Below are 7,470 nucleotides of genomic sequence, written 5' to 3'. Positions count from 1 at the left end.
AGAGAGAGAGAGAGAGAGAGAGAGAGAGAGAGAGGGGGAGGGGAAGGCATGGTGAGGGTTGGAGACAAGGAGAATAAAAGAGAGGCCTAGAGGGATAGAGAATGAGATGTTTGTAAGAAGAGAGGGAGTATAACAAAATTTGATGGAAGGTAAAGATAAAATTAATGAGTGAGTGAGAGGGAGAGGGAAATGGATAGGGAGGGAAATTAAGAATAAGAGAGAAACCGAGAGAGGGTAGGAGAGAGAGTGTGTAAATAAAGGGAGGGTGGGAGAGTGATATGAAGAGAGAGAGAGAGAGAGAAAGAGAGAGAGAGAGAGAGAGAGAGAGAGGCAGAGAGAGAGAGAGGGAGAGAAAGAAGGAGATAGAGTGAGAGATTATAGGAGAGAAGGAGATAAAGTGAGAGGGAGGGAGAGAGAATAGGTTAGAGAGAGTAAGAGATAGAGTCTGGGAGATAGATAGAAAGTTGGAGAGGGATATTGAGAGGTAAGGAGAGAGTGAGAGATAGTGGAAGAGAAAGAGAGAGCTTGTGGGAGATAGAGAGTGAGAGAGAAAGAGAGAGGGAAAGAGAAAGCAAGTGAGATGGAGAGAACAAGAGATACGAAGATAGACAGAAGAGGGAGAGAGTGAAGAGAGAGGGATAAGGAGTGTGAGAAGGAGAGAAAATGAGTGAGAGAGGTAAAGTAAGAGAGTGGGTGGAAGAATTATACATTTTGAGAGAGGAGGGAAGAAAGAGAGTGTGTCTGAGAGAGAGAAAACTAAGAGATATGGGGAGAGAGAAAAATAGAGAGAGAGAGGGAGGAAGGAGGGAGGGAAAGAGAAAGAGAGTGTGTGTGGGAGATAGAGAGTGAGAGAGAAAGGGAGGGAAAGAGAAAGCAAGTGAGATGGAGAGAGCAAGTGATACGAAGATAGATAAAGAGGGAGAGAGAGAAGAGAGAGGGACAAGGAGTGCAAGAAGGAGAGAAAATGAGTGAGAGAGGTAAAGTAAGAGAGTGTGTGGAAGAATTATACATTTTGAGAGAGGAGGGAAGAAAGAGAGTGTGTGTGTGAGAGAGAACAACCAAGAGGGAGGAGGAGAGAGCAAGATAGAGAGAGAGAGAGGGAGGGAGGAGGGAGGGAGAGAGAGCAAGAGAGATAGGGAAGAGATGGAGAGGAACAAGATAAAGATCATGAGTGATAGAGAGCAAAAAGTGTGTGAGAGAGGGAGAGAGATGTATATTTGAAGAAATAAAGGTCAAGAGAGAGAAATAGGAGAGAGAATTAGAGATAGTGAGGGAGAGAGGGTGAGAGATAGTGATATGAACTACACAAACAATATAATGAAACCCAATTACAAAGATGAGTTGGAACCCAATATTTTAAGAAAAAGTTTGATGAGCCTTGACCTATCACTACTAAATGAAAAGAGTTAAGACAATGAAGGATTGAAACACGACACCAATAAAACCTAAGAATCTCCGAAGAACTCAAGGTGATAAGTTTTGATGATTGAATGCCATAAAACAAACATGTAGGTTCAAGAATTTTTTTAAATCGAGAGGGACACAAAATCCAACAAGAGTGTATTCTCTGAAAATCCAAAAAAAAGATTGAATCTTTCCCCCTCTTAGTCCTATGTAAATCTAAAATAAAATCCATTGAAATAATAAACCAAGGTTCATTAGGTACTAAAAGAGGGGTGCACAAACTATGGAGTTTTGACTTAGACATAACGGATGTACATGATATAAACTTCTTACAAATTATTTCCACATCACATTTCATATGAGGCCAAATAAATGTTCATGCAAAATTCCTAAAATATTTTTTTTTGAAGGGAACGCAGATAAAGCTTTATTAAGGAAAAATTCTTAAAATATTAGCTTCACAAAAATGTCCCATCAAACCACGACCATGGGCTTTTTCACATCAATTCACGTAATAAACACTTAGACACAGTTTATTTTTTCGTAATAAAAAGTTTTAATGCTTATAAACATTACAAATGCCACTTTTTGTATGCATTGAAAACATCACCAAAATCAGAATCTTGAGTATAGAGATCATTAATTTCTTTGAAATCAAACATTTTCATATCAAAAATAAAAAGTATTACATACCTTAGGGATAATGCATCAGCTACCACATTTTCCTTACATTTCATGTATTAGATCACATAAGAAAATATTTCAATGAGTTCCACCCACAAGGCATGACATTTATTCAATCTTTGCTACCCTTAAAAATGCTTTAAAGATTCATGATATGTGTGAATCACAAATTTTTTTGGCCAAGGTATTGCAAATTTTCAAAGCCCTCACCAATGAATACATCTCTTATTATAAGAATTCCACATGTCACATTCATATGCTAACGTCATGAGTTACTGCCACGACTGTTGACAATATTCTAAGGAGGATTTCTATTTTTGAAAGGCTATCACGTCCAGAAGTCCCAACTACCAAGAGGGTTATATCTGACGAAAGAATTTCTACAATGACTGCAAACACCACTGCCTAAGAACTACCTTTCCACCAATCAAGCCTATCGTCCTAAGAACCAGAAGTAAATATTCCTACTCGGAATGGGTTTGTGGGCCTAAAATGGGTAAAAAGGAATAACTCCACTGGAAAGATATAGAAGTAACCCAAGCTAACATTCACCTCGATGGTCAAGCCCTTGGAGAATCTTCTAGGGGATTCCGTTGCTCACCAACCCCAGTCAAGTAAGATATCAACTTCAAACTTAGCTCGTGGGTTGACGAGATCTTCTTGCCAAATAAAGAACCAAAGATTCAATGGTGCCACCACTCAATAAATTGAATCTAAAAAGAAGAGGACACCATGGATGTAAAAGTAGTTTACTTGGTGAGGCATGTCAACATTGATAATAATGTCAATTATGATGATGTGAAGATGATAGAGATTGGTAGCCACCACCTAGATAAGTGCATCGACGCCACCATGAGACTGGGTCAGTCACCGGTAGAGGTGGTCACTCATAAGGAGGAGAATAAAAGGCTGAGGGGAACCCATTCAATGCTGAATAAGTCAGTTGAATAGAAAGATGAGTGAGATGATGGCCCAAATGGCAGTAATGATGTAGAGAACTATTGTCACAGGCCCTGCACCATCTACTCTAGCTTACCATTAAAATGTCAAAGTACCTCAATTTTTAGGAGTACGAGGAAACCTTGAAGGTGGTCATGAGGTGTAGAATGACATTCGCCAGCCTAATCTACAGAACATTGTCAGTATCTCTGAGCCTGTAATGGCTATACAATTCAAGGGAATAATCACAGAAAAGATAAAGGCTATCATAACCATTGATCAGGCTGAGAAATTCATGGGCAAGGGTCGCTCGTATCCTATCAAATAAGACTAAATGTCATACCTGAAAGGGTATTCTGTGTCAAAGTTTAACACCTTTAATGGTAATAACAACCATATTTGATTGAAAAATTTTGAGTTTTGAAAATGTTTAATTTTCTTTAAGAAATTTGAAATTAACTTTTAAATTTTAATTCTAAAATAAAACGTACCATATAAAATGATATACCACCTCAAAAAGTGGAAATAAGGTTTCTTAATGGGGTTCATATTTAGAATTATAAATTACATTCAAAATAACGTAGCCAAATTTAAAGAAGAACTACATATGACCCCGAAGGGTCAAAATGATGTTCTACTAAATATTTGACTATTAAAGTCTAGATGAAGAACATTAATTTTAAATTCAAAGTCATGATAATAGAATGATATATCATCCCGAATAAGAAGGTTGTCTTCTCAGCTCCTTTTTTGGCTCCTAGGCCTGATGGTTTTACATTTGAATTTTCAAAAAATTCTTAGGACATTTAGAACTTATTTTTATATATCTATTTTGCATTATTTCTCTTCTTATAAAATGCCTAGGGCTGCTAAAGCTTATGATATTGTTCTCATTCCTAAAAGTGCTCAGGCTTGTTTGATTAATTATGTTAGACCTATTTCTCTGTGCAATGTTTTTTATAAAAAGGTGGCTAAAATTTTGTCTAATAGAATACAAATTCAACTTAATCAATTTGGGTTTATAAAATATAGAATTTCTATGGATAATATTTTATTAGCTTCAGAATTATTGAGGGACTTCAATTGTTGGGCTGATGTAAAGTAATTCTATGCTAAATTTGAAATTCATAACTCTATCGACATCGTTACTACTTTTTTTTATATAGACATGCTCAAAAAGATTTTCTTGATTACTTTATTTCTTGGATTAAAGATTGTATTGAGGAAATTTTCTTTTCTATTGCTCTTAATGGTTCCTTAGAAGGGTTATTTTGCTCCTCTTCTTATCAAGGTTATCTTCAATCTCATTAGTTAATTTGCATAGTGATGGATGCATCATCTAATTTGATATATGATATATCTTTTGATACTAATTTTTAGGGAATAGTGGCTGTTGATAACTATATTTCTCATTTACTTTATACAAATGATGTTTTGGTTTTTGGAAAAGCCTTGGCTCTGAATGCAAAAAAATTAGAGGATATTTTGGATTATTTCTTTCTTTGTTCTGCTCTCTTTGTTAATCATAATAAATGCTTGACAATTTTTACTAAGTTTACTATTTTTGCGGATAGTATTGGTTACATTTAAAATATTTCTAATTCTCAATGTAGTATGAAACATTTGGGTCTTTCCCCTTCCTACCAAAAGGCTTATTGGTTCAGATTTAAAAACTTTGCTTAATAAAGTTATTGATTTGATTTCTTGTTGGAAGGAAAAGGAGCTCTCTCATATACAAGAATACTTCGATTTCTTAAATTTACTATTACCAATTACATTACCTATTGGATTAGAGGTATTGATATTCATATATTTTTCCTTAAATTTATAATGCCTGCTCTTTATTTATTTTTCATGATAATGTTAATGCTAAGAAAATGCATATTGTTACATGAAAGAATGTGTGTAAGCCAAAGTGCTTTCGGGGTATGGGTATTCTAGATCTTTTTGCCTTATATATTTTTTTTTTCAGTTGTTCTATTATTTGGAGGATTTTAAATGAGAATTATTTTTAGTTCAGTTAGGTTAAGCAAGTGAGAGGGAGAGAGAGCGAGAGTGTGGGAAAGTGAGTTAGAGAGCATGATAGAAGGGTTAATATAAGGAGAGAGCAAGAGATAGAAGATAAAGTAAAAGATAGAGATGAGAGATAGTGAAAGTGAGAGAGCAAGAGACGTATAAAGAGTGAGATCTAGAAAGAGAGGGAGAAAGAAAGGATGAGAGTAAAAGAAAAAGAGATTTACTTATGAGGTATAGAGGGGGGAGAGTGAATGGAGAAGAGGAGAGAGAGAGAGAGATAAAGATAGTGTACGTGATAAATATAATGAGAGAAAGCGAAGAGAGAGAGAGAGAGATAAAGAGTACGAAAGGGTGAGAGCAAGAGAGGGGGAGATTTAGAGAGAATAAGAGGAAGAGAGAGTAAGAGATATAGAGATTGAGAGAGGGAGAGTTAGAATGGGAGAACATGACTAATAGATAGTAAGAAAGGGTAGGAATGATAGAGAGTAGAAGAGAGTGAATGATATAATGAGAGAGGGAGATAGAGTGTGTGTGGGAAAGTGAGAGGGGAAAAACTAGGCGAGAAAAGGGTGAGAGAGTGAGAGAAGATGTTTTAGAGGGATAGGGAGGGCGTTGGAGAGAAAGAGAGTGGCAAAAAGAGTAAGTGAAAGAGGAAGAGAGAGTAATAGAAAAGAAGATAGAGAGAAAAATAAAAAAAATAAAAGAGGGATATATCTTGAGAGGTTAGATGTACAACATCTAATTTTTGGAAGATAATGAAACCAAGAGAGAGAGAACGAGAAGGGGAGAGTGCAAAAAGAGAAAGAGGAAGAGATGTGGGTGAGATAGAGAGAAACAAAAAGAGACTGATATAAGGTGGGAAAAAACAAGTGATAGAGAAGATAAAGAAATGAAAATAGATAGAGAGATATTAAAGAGAGAGGGAGAGAGAGTTGTAAAAGGAGATGGAAATAGGATAGAAAGAGCGAGAGTGTGGTAGCACGAGAGTGATAGAGAAGGAGATATGGGTGAATTAGAAAGGGAGAGAGAGATTTAAATAGAGAGTGAAGCAAGAGAGAGTGTGAGGGTGATAGAGAGAGGGAGGGATAGTGAGAGAGAGAACTAAGATAAAGTTACAGGGAGAGATAGAGGGAAGGAGGAAGTGAGAGTGCATGAGTGAGATAGAGAAGACTAATTGTGTTTGTGTGTGTGTGTGTGTGTGTGTGAGAGAGAGAGAGAGACAAAAAATTAAATGGATATTTTAGGAGAAAGGATGAGAGAGAGAGAATAGATTGTGAAAGAGAGAGATGGAGAGATAATGAAAGAGGGAGAGCAAGAGAGGGGATGAAAGTGAGATCTAGAGAGAGAGAGAGAGAGAGAGAGATATATATATATATATATACATATATATATATATGTCTTATTACGAATTTGATAGGTATTTTTAGAAAAATACATTCTTGTGAGATTTTGTGTTCATCGAGGTTCCTAAAAGAACTCATGAACTTATCAAGTTAGCTTATGGAGTTCAATCATTGAAACTTATCACCTTGAATTGCTGAGAGGTTCTTAGGTGTGGCATTTGAATCTTTCATATTTTTGGTTTTTCATCAGGTTTGGTGACGTGTTATGACTCCTCTTCAAACTCATGAACTTATCAAGTTAGCTTGTGGCGTTCAAATTATGGGTGAAGTTCATATCATCTTGGTATCAAAGTTTTAGTTTTTAAGATAAGTGTAGCTATCTTTTATTTTATTTTTTGATCTATTTTTTATTCCTTGCTTAAAAAAAAAAAGAAGAAAAAGAAGAAAAGAAAACAAAAGAATTTTTTTTTAAAAATTGTTTAACATTCGTTATCTCTTTAGTCAAAATTCATGACATTTTTATGAGTTTTGATGATTTCTCCTTTTGAATCATTGTTAGACAATGTCAAATAGTTTATCGAATTTGATTAAGAACTAAAGAAGACAGAGATAGTGAAATACAAGTGCAAATGTATTAATTCTTTATATATTTCTACACCATCATGTCTTGATCCTCCACCCACATCCTTATTTGTATTATAGGAAACATGACCATTCTTACCTTTCAAATGTGCCTCCCATGCTTAAATTACCAACCCATTGATTCCATCTTTTTTTTCTCTCTTATAGTCTATCTAGCAGACCAGAATTAGTAGTTTTGGGATACATTCCTAATCGATTCTATTGCTAAGAAGATGGAGAGGGTTAAGTCAACCAGCAATTCTGATATTTGAAGTGGAAAGTCGTCCTTTGGACATGACTTATTAAAAAATCACAAGTCGATACATATGCAAATCTAACTATTCTTTTTCTTGACATGAACGATATTGGCAATCTAATTAACATATTTTTCTTTATGGATGAAGCCTACCTCTATGAGCTTCTTGGTTTTGATAGTCACTTATTCCTCAATCTCCAATCTCAT

The sequence above is a fragment of the Dendrobium catenatum genome, unplaced genomic scaffold (genome assembly GCF_001605985.2).
Source record: "Dendrobium catenatum unplaced genomic scaffold, ASM160598v2 fragScaff_scaffold_1223, whole genome shotgun sequence".
Classification (NCBI taxonomy): Eukaryota; Viridiplantae; Streptophyta; class Magnoliopsida; order Asparagales; family Orchidaceae; genus Dendrobium; species Dendrobium catenatum.
The sequence above is the reverse complement of the archived record's forward strand: the minus strand, read 5'-3'. Positions refer to the sequence as shown.